Source organism: Gossypium hirsutum, chromosome A06 (assembly GCF_007990345.1).
Source record: "Gossypium hirsutum isolate 1008001.06 chromosome A06, Gossypium_hirsutum_v2.1, whole genome shotgun sequence".
Classification (NCBI taxonomy): Eukaryota; Viridiplantae; Streptophyta; class Magnoliopsida; order Malvales; family Malvaceae; genus Gossypium; species Gossypium hirsutum.
The window spans coordinates 77,853,127-77,868,364 of NC_053429.1; the positions used below are offsets into that span (position 1 = coordinate 77,853,127).

Consider the following 15,238-nt stretch of genomic DNA (forward strand, 5'->3'; position numbering starts at 1 on the left):
TTTAGCCGAAAAGGCAAGTTGAGTCCGCATTTTATTGGGCCGTACGAGATTACTGAGAGGATTGGACCAGTGGCATATCGGTTGGCCTTACCGGCAGAGTTAGAAAGAATTCATAACGTGTTTCATGTATCAATGTTGCGACGTTATCATTCTGATCCTTCACATGTGATTTCTCCAACAGAAATTGAGATTCGACCGGATATGACCTATGAGGAGGAACCAATAAAGATTTTGGCTCGAGAAATTAAACAGTTAAGAAATAAAAGTATAGCCTTAGTGAAAGTATTGTGGCACAGACATGGATAGAAGAGGCTACGTGGGAACCTGAGGAAGCTATGAGGAAACAGTACTCGAACCTCTTTACCGGTAAGATTTTCGGGGACGAAAATCTCTAAAGGGGGGAGAATTGTGACAACCCGAATTAGAGCCTAATCGGAATAGTGGTTTCGTGACCACACATCCGAGATAGAAATAATTGTTTTATAATTATTTTGGGGTTTATGATATGATTTCATGATTTCGTGAAAATTTCGTGATGAAATTCTGTGCATTGCGCGCTTAAGTTCAGATTAGGGACTAAATCGAATAAATTTTAAAACTCGTGTTTTAGAAGTTTTTAGTACGAAATTGCTTTGGGATATTAACTAGGAGGTCTTAAATAGCAATTTGACCCATTCTTAAGTTATGGACAAAAGTTGGACATGGAGGGAATTTTTTCGAAAGTTTAGTAGTAAGGGCATTTTGGTCATTTGTATATTAAATGAAATAAAATGGGAAAAATAACACAAAATTGGTTATCATCTTCATTAGTTGCTGACGAAACTTGCTCTCCTCCATAGCTAGGGTTTCTTCAACTTTCAAGCTTCATAATCAAGAAAGGCGTGGAATCAACCTCGAACGGGGGAAGGAGAAAGTTTTGGACTAAATTGCGAAATTCCCATATTTTGCACCGAGGTAAGTTTGTATGTAAATAATACATTAATTTCATTTACATTCTTATATTGCAGCCTATTATATATATTAGATGATGTTGAAGTATAAATCGACTATTGGAAGAATGGAAATAAGTAATAGAGAGAGAGAGATCCCGGTTGAACATTCGGAAAGATCGAATAAAATAGAGGGGGCGTAGCTAGGTCACATGTATGGTGCTGAGTGCACATCATGTGTACAAGAAAGCTACGAGATACTATGTAGTAGCTAGGTCACATGTGTGATACGGGATGTATCCCATGTAGACAAGAGAGCTACGTGAGAGATAAATGTAGCTAGGTTGCATGCGTGATTCCAAGTGAAGGACACCATGTAGACAAGAGAGCTACGAGACAAATCGGCTAGGTCGCATGAGTGGTACTAAGTGTTCACCATGTGTACAAGAGAGCCGAAGTAAATGAAATATGATGGTGGGGCTGTGTGCTGAAACCATCAAGTATCGAGGACTAATCCGAATTGTTCAACGGGATGGTTTTATGGTGACATTGTAGTCATGGACCTACACTTGTGATGTATGAAATGTGGTGAAAATGATTTGTGGTATATATATATGTAAGTTAAAATGAGGTTAGTATAAAGAATGTGTGAAAGAGTGAAATTAGCATTAAAACTGTTTTGGACAGTAGTAGTGACGTGATTTTGAAAATTCACCAAAAATAGAAGAAATTTAATTATAGGTTTAATGAGATGTTAAATTAAAGCTTAATGAGTCTATTTTCATATAAAAGAAACAGAGAAAGCAAAGGAATTCTATATTTTGAGGTATTTACAATTGTGTGTGACTTGCTCAGGATGACTATGTGATCCCCTGTTCCAAATTTGAAAAATCATTAAAAATTATACAAAACAAATTAAGAAATATATTTTATATTCCTAAATTTCTGATTGAGTCTAGTTTTAAATGAAACAGGTTTCATGGATATTTGAATTGTGTACTGAGAGAAATTCAATTTGTAGTGAACAGAGGTCAGATCAGTTGAGCTGTGTAACAGGGGAAACTTTAACTAAAAACTATTCTAATTGGCTAAACCAAAAATTCTAGAAAACAATTAGTAAGAATTTTTATGAGTCTATATTTAGGGAAATTTTACGGATTTGAATTTTAAGTTTTGTAACTCGAGTTATGATTTATTTAGTGATCATGACACAGGAGGGACAGCTTGATCAAATTGGAGTAAACAGTAAAATTAAAAATATGATATAATTGAGTTATGTTGTAAACATATTAGATTCCTTATTTGTTATTTATATACTTACTTACTAAACTATAAGCTTACTTTCTTTTCTCTCCTTTGTCTTATAGTGTCATCCAGCTAGCACAGGAGTTAGAGATCGTAGAAGATCCGCCCGCACTATCAATACTCTTGGCTTACTGAACTCAACATTTTGAAATATGGCATGTATAGCAGACTTAGTTATTTTGTTACGTGTCGGTTTAAATTACTACTTATAGTATCAAACTTATCATTTTGTACGAAGCCTTTGAAATTGGTTTGTATTGTTAATAGCATATGTTATAATGATTCATGATCAAATTGCACGCCATATTTTTGTTGGGTTTTATTTAATAGTATATACTATAATTTGTTCATACCTCGTACCCTGTTCTGGCGACGGATACGGGTAAGGGGTGTTACAGTTTATTTGAACATGATTCACATATACATATCATAACTCATTCTCATAGCAACTCATACTTATATCATATGTTCACCAAGTTACATATACTTACCTTTCATTCTTAAACATGGTATACAATTCAAACGTTCCTCGATTGAATATAAATTCACATAGTCATCCATTTTCTCAGAATGCCGTTGAACCTTTTGGAATCAATAAGGATACTCGGATAGCTCGGAAAGCTTGTATAATACCAACATCCTAGACGTGGTCTTACATGTAATCAAATATCGATGCCACTATCCCAAACAGGGTCTTACACGAAATCAAATATGATGTCGATGTCCTAGACATGGTCTTACACGTAAATCATAAGTCGATGTCAACGTCCCAGATGTGGTCTTACACTAAATTACATATCGGATCCTATGTCATGACATATGTATCCTAACTATTCCTGTGGTTCGTACGGGGCTTTTCGGACGTCAAAACACTGCCGATGCTTTCACAATTTCACATATTCATCTTCCAAAGTTATTCATTCATTTCAATAGCATATAAACATAATTAAATTAATTCAAACACATTTATTTGTATATCGACTTACTTCGTATGGATTTGAATGAATGGAGTTGACTATTCAACGACTTTTGACTTCCCCTGATCTAATTCTGTTTTCTTTTGTTCTTGATCTATATAAATTCAAATTTAACTTATTCAATTACACATTCATTCAAATCAATCCATATACTATCATCAAAATTCATAAAACTCATAGTTTCATCAATGTCATAACTCAAAATCATCAACAAAATAAGAAATTGAGACATGGGTTTGATAGATTACTAAGCAACAATCACAAAAATGTAAAAATTATAAAAAACAAATCAAAAATCATACCTTAATCACCAAATCAAAGTGTCGAACCCTTTCTTGCTTATTCTTCTTCTTTTTCTATCAATTTTCGGCAATAGATGATGAAAAATGACCAATTTTCATGTTTGTTTAATTTTTATTAACTTATAATTCTAATTTACAAAATTGACCTTGGTTAAAACATTATAAAATCACATTTATAAAGGCCATTAATGTCCGCTTAAACTTCCAATGGTCAAATATCAACATAAGGACCTTTCATTTACAAAGACATAGTAAATAAGCACTTTACCAAATAGAATGCCACTTTTACATTTTACGCGATTAGATCCTTTCATCAAATTGAGCACACAAACAATTAAATTTTCATACAAAATTTTCACACATACTAATTCACATATAATAAGCACTAAAAATAATATTAAAATATTTTTCTGACTCAGATTTGTGTTTCTGAAACCACTATTTCGATTAGGGTCTAAACAGGGCTGTTACATTCCCTTCGGCAAGAATGGCTCCCATACTTTCTTATAATCCATTGGGATCCCAGATTTGTCACAACACCAAGCACTTGTTGAAGAAAATTCCAATTGATGTTGTTCATCATAGGTTAGTACTCATTTTCTTCAACATCAAGTAAGTTAAACAAATCATTGATAGACTCAGAAGTAAGAGGTACCTTTTTCTTCCAAATGATGACCCCAGTAGCATCTTATGTGGTCAAACTTGCATAGAACTCTCAAACTAGTTCATCATCGGGAAGTGAATGAGCATTAAAAAATCGTTCCCACTTGAGAGCATTGATTGTCTTTCTAATTGGCATAGGGAAAACCATCAAATCATTACTCTTCAAGTTAAAACCTTTTTCTGGCATCATAGGTTGATGCTTGAAAATTGAATCAATTCTCTCTTTCACTTTTTCATCAATCACAATCGGGTTTTCAGGAGTAGTCTTCAATGATCTGGTTCTTTTGCGAGATATGGTATTTTTCCAAAAATTTGGAAAAGTTCAGCTTATAGAGGAAGAAGAGAAATTAAAAAGTGGGTAGGATTTGCTTCGGCGAACCTTGCGACGGCTAAAAGGTTATGCGGTGACAGCAACGTATGGCAGCAATAGTGGTGTGCAGTGGCAATAGCAGCTACGTGCAGCAGTGACATTAATGCTCCAGCGATTCTCTTGCGGTAGCACTAGGTTGTTTCGCCAAAAGAAAAGAAATGGACTAGGGGTTTCTTTCAGGATTTGAGGCTAGCTATAATGCCTTAAAACCTTAAACTCCGAAAAGCTTGTTAAAATTTTTTTTGTCTGATGTGGCATGGATGTATGTCTGACTTAGTGATTTAATGCTCTGGGAGTGTCTAAGAAGTCATGGCTTCAAGCCCTGGCTTGAGCAAAATTTTGGTTCTATTTGAATAAACCCTTGTCTTTAGCTAGTAGACTTTTAAATTAATATGAGTAAGGCATGACAAAAAAAGCCTGCTAGCCTAGTGGTAAGTGGTGTGTGGAATGTGCAAGGGGGTCTAAGGTTTGAATCCTTACTGCTACGTATGGAGATTATTTTTACTGATGGTCATGGGAGGAGGTTATGTTTGACCAAAACTCCGCTAGGTTGAGTAGAGTTTGAACTTGTTAGTTGAGGAGATAATAGGGGAGTGATTTGAGGAGAATTTTGTAGGATTTGAAAGGGAGAAGTGTTGTAGCCGAGTAGATACTTTTACCATAGGAATTTGACTTTGAGTTTAGGGAGCTTCTCTTGCTATTCATTTCGAGTTTTGGCATTTTTAGTCTTTTTCACCTTTGTTTTGAAGCATGCATTGCCTGGATTCTGTCTCGAGTACCCTTTCGATTTTTGTGAGTTTGATTCTACTCTTCCCTTTAGCCCTTTAGTCCACCGATTTCTGTCCTTCACTCCCTTTTTCTCAATTGGTATTCTCTTCCTTGGCCGAATAGCACTTGTCATTCCTCTCACAAACCCTTTTCTTTTGTTAGCCGTACTTGTGGACCGATTCATTCTTCTTCTACTCTCCCTCTCTCAACTCTTTTGTTCTTCTTATTTTCGCTGAAACTTTTCAAGGCCTAACCATCTTCCTTCTCTTCTTTTCTTTTTGTTCCTTGGTCATTTCTTGCAGAAGGACTGCTAAAATCCTCTTGATCTATTGGTAAGTGTTATACGTCTCCCTAGCCGAACCTTATTTGGCTTTCCTTTCAAAAGTTCAGCTTACGTACTCTCAGGTTGGTTGGTTGTGTTTTCTCTTTTTCTACCTTGGGGAAATGTCCATTTAACACTTCTTTTTGTACGAATGATGCTAGGGACTCAAGTTCATAACAAGGGTTAGGCCAACTACTTTTCCCCTACAAGTGATATCTCCTTTATTGGTAAGTGCTTTAAGTCCTAGATGTATTTATGTGGGATTGTATATTCTTATGAATCGGTTAATTGTTTCGTGTGAAGGTAAAGCATTAGAGAGAATACTTGGTTTTGGAACAAGAAGGATATTTCTATTGTTTGTTTGGTAAGTAGCTATGATTTGGTTAAGTGTTTCAACATTATGATTTTAGATTAACGATGGTTGTAGACTAATAGGGGGTTGTGATTGATCATAGGTTCTCGATCTCAAAAGTGGTTCAGCAACAACACCGCAACAGGTGGGTGTGAACAACACTACCATTAGATGTGAAAGGGCAATAAAGCTGAAAAGCTAAAAAAATGGGTTGTTGATACCTCACGAGCGTGTAGCCTCCCGTGTGGTAGGCCATGTTGTAAAACATGGTTGTGTGGTCAATGAGATGGCCATGAGCGTTTTCATGGACTAAAACAATATTGGGCCATTTTGGGCCAAACTGGGTCGGGTGGGCCTAATGGGATTGTGGGCCCTACATGGGAAAATCGCACAAAAGTGTGGTAAATAGTGGGCCAGGTTGTGTAAATTGCACGGCTAAGGCCATTTCTGGGCTATATGGGCCATATGAACGTGTGGGCCCACATGGGCCCGCAATATGGGCTAAGGCCCATTATCACTAATTGTCTATTAAGGTTGCACGGGTCGATCAAGATGACTATGGACCTGCTATTGGGCCGGTAAGTGTACCTGGACCCTTATTTTGGTAAGATGACTGTTTTACCCCTGTGTGATGTATGACAGATTGAGCATGCCATCTGTATTGTATATACATTTATATTATGTTGCATTGCATGGGGTAGGATATATGATTTTGGAGGAAGTGTACTGAAAGGCTATAAGCCTATTACTGGCAGCTCTACTGTAAATACTGTTTTAGTGCTGCACCCGGTACTACTTGGTGTGTAGGGATAGGTGGGTCAATTTTATCCCCACGTGGTGTGTAGGGTTGGTACGGATATAGTGTGTAGAGGATGGATTGGGTAGGACTCTTTGTTTGCATACTGTACTGTTATGTTAATGGGCTTAGGTCCAGGCTACTACTGTTACTGGAATAGGCTCAGGCCCAGACTGCTACTGCTACTGAAACGAGCTCAGGACCAGATTGTTACCGTTATTGAAATAGGCTAAGGCCCTAACTGTTACTAAAAGGGCTTAGGCCCAAATTGTGCTTACTATGTTTGATTGCTTTTATGGAATTTCACACACTGAGTTTTTGAAAATCACCCATCTATTAACTGTGCAGGAAATCCCCAGGCGTAGACGGATCGAGGTGACAAAGGACTCAGTGGCAGCCACTCGACTTAGTTAATTTTTAATTTTATAAATAAGGTTTATTTTTGGGTTTTCATTATGTAACAAGGCCTTTTTAAGTTTCATTTTAATTTTGGGGATTTGTTTACCTTGATTTTTGACTGATAGTAGTAGGACATCGATTTTCAAGAAAATATAAGCAAATGTTTTTCTAAAACAACACGATTACGCAACATATTTTGAGAGCTTCCACAACAAACGTTGTTTTAAAGGGTAATAACAATATAATATGATCAATATTTTGCTAAAACAACTTGAGTTTTCACAATGAGCATACACCCTAAATTTTTTATTAAGAACTCAAAGAAGTTTTTAGGTGGAACGAATTCTCCAAGAAATTATATTATGAAAAACACTCCAATGTGACATTGTAGATTCGACCATAATGTCTAGGCCGAGTTTGGGGTGTTACACTAGCAACGCAAGAAGAAAGTTTAGGGACTTTTAGGGTTAAGCAAATTAATTTATGGGATATAAAAATTAGTAGAATGAAGAGGGGTTTATATAGGGAAAAACTAGGGCAACATGTTGCAAAAATTTAGCTACATAAAGGTTACATGGGTAGCAAGAAATGGAAGTGGTGGAAATAGGTGTGGATTTTTCCCTCTTATCTGCTGTCTTGGGCCTCAAATTCAGACTATATTTACAAACTTTTTCAACAAAGAGAAACTGATTAGCACTTGGGCCAAATTTGACCCCCTTTATTAATATAAACATTTTAAATTAAAAAAATAAATTAAACTAGAAAAACATTTTAAATCTTAATTAGAAAATTTCTTCTTAAAAAAATTACATTAAATTAATTCCCAAGAAAGGTTGGAGGGGTCACAGCGGTCCCACTTAAGTTCCAATCTCTTTAGATAGAATTAATTAAATGTATTAAACTAAGAAAATAAATTCTAATTATTTATTTATTTACAAAATGAGTTTATGAAAAATCAAGGGTCTGTTAATTTGAACGAGGATTCAACTCGCTCAACTTCACTATCCCAATAATGTTTGAGACGTTGACCATTAACTTTAAACGTACCTCCGTAATTGGCGTACAATTCAATAGCTCCATACGGATAAACTCGATGGATGGTATAATGTTCTTTTCCATTGGGATTTCAGCTTCCCAGGAAATAACTTTAGCCTTGAATTAAACAACAACACCTTTTGACCTTTCTTTAAACTCGCGGGGTTATATATGACTATCATGCCATCTTTTTTTATCTTTCTTTACACATTTTGGCATTCTTATAGGAAAACAACCTCAGCTCTTCCAACTTATCCAATTGTAACATCCTCCTCTCACCGGCTTGCTTAACATCAAAATTCAACTTCTTCAAGGCCAAGTAAGCTCTATTCTCCAACTCTAATGGTAAATGACATGCCTTCCCAGAAACCAACCGAGGAGGAGTAATTCCTAACGGTGTCTTAAATGCTATTTGATAGGCCCATAATGCATCATCAAGCCTTCAAGACCAATCTTTTTTTCTAGGGCGTACTACCTTTTCAAGGATACTTTTGACTTCACGGTTCACTCTTTCAACTTTCCCATTAGACTGAGGGTGATAAGCAGTAGCAATCTTGTGTTACACATCACATTTGTCAAGAAACCACTTAAACCATTTGTTCACAAAATGAGAACCTTCATCACTAATAATAGCTCTTGGTGTCCCAAATCATGTAAACACATGCTTATGTAGGAATATCATGACTACCCTAGCATCATTTGTAGGGTATGCTTCAGCTTCAACCCACTTGGACACATAATCCACTGCAACTAAGATGTATTTTTTGTCATACGAAGAAGGAAATGGTCCTAAGAAGTCAATACCCCATACGTCGAATAATTCAATCTCCAAAATATTTGATAAGGGCATCTCATTCCTCCATGATATATTTCATGTTCTTTGGAAATTATCACAGTTCTTCACATAAACATAAGAATCTTTAAATAGTGTAGGCCAAAAGAAGCCTGCTTGCAAAATCTTTGCTGTGGTACGTGCACCACCAAAGTGTCCCCTACTTGGAGATGAATGGTAATGATATAAGATCTCAGCAATCTCACTTTTAGTTACACACTTTCAGATTATATTATCTACACACTATGTAAACAAGAACGGGTCCTCCCAGAAATAATACCGACTATCATGAAGAAAGCATGAAGGAATTTCTTTCTTTGTTGGTATGTCATTTCTCGAGGAATTATTCAACATGGAAAAATCAGCAAACCAAGGTGTTTCATGAATTTGACTCACCTCAAATAAGTACTAATCTGGGAAATTCTCGTTGATAGGCACATGTGATCGAGTTACCTCATCTTGCTCCAACCTCGACAGATGATCAACTACTTGATTTTCAACACCTTTTCTGTCTTGGATCTCAAGGTCAAATTCTTGGAGTAAAAGTATCCAACAAATTAGCCTCAGTTTCACATCTTTCTTCATGAGCAAGTATTTAATGGTCGCATGGTTAGTAAATACTATAACTTTGGTATCTATAAGATATGAGCAGAATTTTTCAAAAGCAAAAACTATAGCAAATAGTTCCTTTTCAGTTACCATATAATTGAGTTGGGCTCCCGTCAAGGTTCTACTTACATAGTAAATGGGGTGGAACACTTTATTTTTTCTTTGACCCATCACAGCTCCAACAGCATAATCACTTGCAACGACATCAACTTAAAAGGTGTGCTCCAAACGGGTGTAATGATTATTTGGGCTGAGATTAACCATTTTTTTAGCTCTTCAAAAGCTTCTAAACATGCTTATTTAAAATCGAACACTATATCTTTCTCTAACAACAAACACAGTGGCTTAGAAAGTTTTGAGGAATCTTTAATAAACCGTTGGTAAAAACTAGCATGGCCTAAGAAACTTCTGACTCCTTTCACATTCATTGGGGCCGGTAATCTTTCAATTACATCCACCTTGGCTTTGTCGACTTTAATTTCTTTCTTTGAAATTCTATGCCCTAAGGCAATCCCTTCCTTAACCATAAAATGACATTTCTCCCAGTTAAGGACAAGATTCGTCTCTTCACATCTCTTTAGTACCTTAGCTAAATTACTCAAACATATATCTTAAGTCTTACCAAAAATAGAAAAATCATCCATGAAAATGTCAAAAAGGTTTTCAAACATATCAGTGAAAATTGCCATCATGCATCGTTGGAATGTAGCAGGTGCATTGCATAAACCAAAAGGCATTCGCCTAAAAGTAAATGTACCGTACAAACAAGTAAAGGTTATTTTATGTTGGTCTTCCAGAGCTACAACTATTTGGTTATATCCTAAATAACTATCTAAAAAACAATAAAATTCATTACTTGCCAGTCAATCTAACATCTGATCTATAAAAGGCAACAGAAAATGGTCCTTCCGCGTGGCTTTATTCAGCTTTCTGTAGTCAACACAAATTCTCCAACCAGTAACAGTCCATGTTAGGATCAATTCATTACGCTCATTCTCAACACTCGTAATTCCACATTTCTTCAGTACACACTGCACCAGACTTACCCACGAACTATCTAAAATAGGATAGATGATTACTGCATCTAACCATTTGATCACTTCCTTTCTCATAACTTCCTTCATAATAGGATTGAGCCTTCTTTTCCCATCGATTCGAGCTCTTTCACCTTCCTCTAGAATAATTTTGTGCATGCAAAATGAAGTACTTATACCTCAAATATCAGCTATGGTCCAACCAATTACTTTTTTAAATTTCTTTAGAATAGAAATTAGTTGCTCCTTTTGATCTTTTGTCAGTTCTGCTGAAATAATCACAGGCAAAGTAGAACAATTACCTAAATAAACATATTTCAAATGAGAAGGAAGTACCTTTAGTTCGAGTGTAGCTGGTTCTTTGATTGACAATTTGGGTTGCACCAACTCTCTGACTTCTAACTCCAACAGTTCAAACCGTGTGGATTGAATAAAATTTCTCGGATTGGCTTCCATCAAAGCCATGTTTTCTTCACCTTCTTCATCCTCCAAAGGGTCAACATCTAAGGCTTTCACCAATGGATCTTCTTCAAGATTGCTTTCCATAGAAACCAAGGTTTTTATCTCTTCCATAACTGAACACTCTTCTATTGGATCAGGAAATTTCATCGCTTTGAGAATGTTAAAAGTTACCTGATCATCTTGAACTTGCATGGTGAGTTTGCCTTTCTACACATCAATTAACATTCTTCCCATGGCTAAGAAGGTTCTTCCAAGGATAATTGGCACTTCCTTATCTGCTTTAAAATCTAGAATAATGAAATCAGTAGGAAAAATAAATTTATCGACTCTTATAAAAACATCCTCAATCTTTCCTTTGGGGTATGCTAAAGATTGATCTGCAAGCTGGAGTGCGAAGTTGTAGGTCTTACTTCTCCTATCCCTAGCATCTTGAAAATAGACTTAGGCATCAAGTTTATACTTGCTCCTAAGTCACACAAAGATTTACCACAATAAGATTCACCAATGTTACAGGGTATCGTAAAACTTCCTAAATCTTTCATTTTTTGTGGCAGCTTGTTCTGCAAGAATGCACTGCATTCCTTTATCAGGGCGACAGTCTCATACTCACTCAGTCATTTATTTTTGGATAGTACATCCTTGATAAACTTCACATAATTCCACATTTGTTCTAAAGCCTCCACCAATGGAATATTGATGTGTAATTCCTTCAGAACATCCAAAAACTTCTTGAATTGCACCTCCTGTTTCTGCTTGTGTTGCTGCAATCTTTATGGATAGGGAGGAGATGGAACTTTCGGTTGAACCGGATAACTTTTCTAAGTACGTAAATCTACATCCAAAAAAGATGTTAAAGTATCGGAATTCACTAAGTTAGGGCTTACCTTGTCAGTCTTTACAGTTTTCGACTCTTTTGGTGTAGGAACTTCAACAGCTAGTTGACTTTCCCCCTTTTCAACAGGCTCATCTATGACATCAATCAATCGGGGTTCCAGAATTTTACCACTTCGCAATGCTACTGCCTTGATATGTTCTTTACCCAAATTTCTTGGATTCTTAGTATCGCTTGGCAAGGTTCCTTACAGTCTATTACAAAGCTCCGTAGCTAACTGACCCATTTGGTTTTCCAAATTTTTCAGTGTTGCTACTTGGCTTTGGATCAAAGCATCATTCTTTGCCATGTATGCTTTGAACAAGTTCTCTAAACTATTTGATAACTTAGCTTGGGATGGTTTTAGAGATTGATGATTAAACCCTTGAGATTGGTTGGGTCTATGCTGTATAAAATTGGTTTTTGGTCTATTTCCTTGGTTGCTCCAAGAAAAGTTGGGGTGATTACGCCATGAAGGATTATAGAAGTTGGACTGAGGTTCTTGTCCACTTCTTTGATCTTGGTTTCCCACATAGTACACTGACTCGAGATTCAATGGGCAATTCTCAAAAGAATGACCTTCCTCACAGTACACATAGAAAACTACTTCAAACAGACTTGGTGGCTGAGCTGCAAAATTATTAGCACTATTGTGGTAAATTACTTTAACATAAAAGAAATGGACGATACCTGAGCTGATAACAAAGTGAGGGTGTCAACTTCATGAACTCCGGCTACATGTCTTCCTAAAGCTGTTTGATTTGTTGGCCATTGATAGTTATTACTCGTGATCCTCTCGATGATCTCATAAGCCTCATTATGAGACTCTGACAAAATTGTACCATTCGTAGAAGCATCTACCATCAATCTTGTGTGTACATTAAGACCATTATAGAATGTCTCCAACTGGATACAATGAGGAATCCCATGATGAGGACACTTACGAAGTAACTCCTTTAATCGTTCCTAAGCCTTATACAAATACTTGTCATCCAATTGTTGGACGGTTGTGATCTCATTCCTCAACTTACCGGTTTTGCTAAGCGGGAAATACTTAACCAAAAATCTCTCTACTAATTCTTTCCATGTAGATATAGAACTTGGTGGCAATGAATTGAGCCATGCTCATGCTCGATCACTCAACGAGTACGGAAACAATTTCAACCTCAGTGCATCTTCAGTCACACCGGCTATCTTGAATGAATCACTCACCTTCATAAACAATCGAAGGTGGAGATGTGGATCTTCCGTGGGCATACCACTAAATTGGCCCACCGTTTGTAGCATTTGAAACATTAGTGGTTTCAAATCAAATTGGGTTGTTTCAATATCTGATCTTCTAATTCTTGGATTTAACTCATTGAAAAACGACACAACATATTGTCTGATGCTTCGATCCCTATCATCGGCAATGAGGATAGGGCTTCATTACCTTGGCTTTATTTTTATTTCCAAGCTCCATCTCGTTCTGTCTCTGAGCTATTCGTTCTCGTCTTTTTTATCTGAAAGTTCGCTTAATTTTAGGGTCTATTGGGAGTAAATAAATAATCCGATCTATGCTCATAAACACCTGAAAAGAAAATTACAAAATTAAAAATAATAAGTTAGTACTGTTAGAAATAACCAAATTGAAAATAAATAATTTCACAAAAAATGACTATGACAACAGTTGACAATCCTCGGCAACGGTGCTAAAAACTTGTAACACTCGTGTCTGTGCAAGTGTACACAATCGTTATCAAATAATAATTAAGTATCGAGTTATCGTCTCCACAAGGATTGTATTCATGCTAAGTCACTCAATTATAAAAATATTATTAACAACTTGGTAAATAGAAACACAATTTGAGTTGGAAGTAGTGATTAAAACTATGTAAAATTAATTTAGATGCAATGATCCCCAATGTGATTTATCCTAACATGCAACTATATGAATGAAATAAATTTTAGTAGAATTAACACAATAAGAAACAATTATAACACAATTACTTTAATTAAACTCAAATTATTATCAACATGCTTATCAATATTCGGAAAAACATTCCATGGCAACTCGATCTTTCATGAGTTTGGAAACCACATTATGTCCTTTCGGAATCCTTTACTTAGTAAATATGCATTTTACTAATCCTTATTTACTAAGGGTTTCTTAATATTCGTGCAAGGTAACACGGACGTGTTAGGCTTGAAATAGTTTAATCACAGAAATCTAAAAACTTTAGGGTTGTTATGAAACCTGCAATTTAAGCACGCACATTCCAATTATCCGTCCATTAGTAGTCATTTGGTTATGATCACTCAGCTAATTCAGGTGCATTTCAATCACGTATGAACGAAATACAGACTTGATTTTAATTGAAAACATGATTGATTCAGGCACAAACATTATAAGTATGAATCAAATAATTATTATTTAATCAAAGCAATCATCTTAACTTAAATAAAATTAAGCTATCATTGTTGTAAACAAGAATAGTGAATACATATCAAACATTCTTGAATTAAATTAAAGAAAAGAAAGATTAAACCCAAATCAAAGTGGCTGTCACCCAAGACTCTGATTGACGAGGCCTCCTTTGTTCCTTGGCTTTGCTCCTTTGCTAATGGCTCTCCCAGGTGGCCGACCAAGGGCTCTTTAAAAGGCTAATTTGCTAAAAATTCTTATGAAAAAATGATGATAGGCATGAGGGAGGGAGAAAGAAAGCTAAAAGAGTTGAGAGAGGAGAGAATGATGAATGAGTGAGGGATGATTAGAAAAATGAGAAATGCGGTCTTATTTATAGGTGAGGCAAGGGAGCTAGTTTGCTAAAAATAGGAGTGTCCATCATTCGAAACTTCATCCAAGGGTAGTTGGCCATGATTTATGGAAGTGTGGCTAATTTTTTCTTGATTTAAGTGCCACAACATCATCAAGATCAAAACTCGGTCAATTGCAAATCTTTAGGTAAATCTCTGATTTCTTCAACTCTTCAAGGACCTTGTGTAATTAAAGCAAAATTTTATTTATGAATATCCATATGCAGCTGAATTTTGGGTTGACTTGGTCCTCCATTTGGATGGTTTTGTAATCAAAATAAAGCTCTCAAACCTATCCAAAAATAATGGATAATTTAGAGGACCAAAGAATATAATTTAACCACTTTAATCAATCAATTTACTTAATTAATTAAAAACAAATTTATTAATAAAATATATTAAAATAAATTATTAAA

General features: G+C 35.8%; 1 non-coding gene across 1 annotated transcript; it reads left to right on the forward strand.

Annotated features, from left to right (window-relative positions):
• Positions 1-12,948: 12,948 nt before the first annotated feature.
• Positions 12,949-13,055, forward strand: LOC121231244 (small nucleolar RNA R71). The gene has a single exon (XR_005929309.1). It is a non-coding gene; the product is annotated as a small nucleolar RNA R71 (small nucleolar RNA).
• Positions 13,056-15,238: the final 2,183 nt, after the last annotated feature.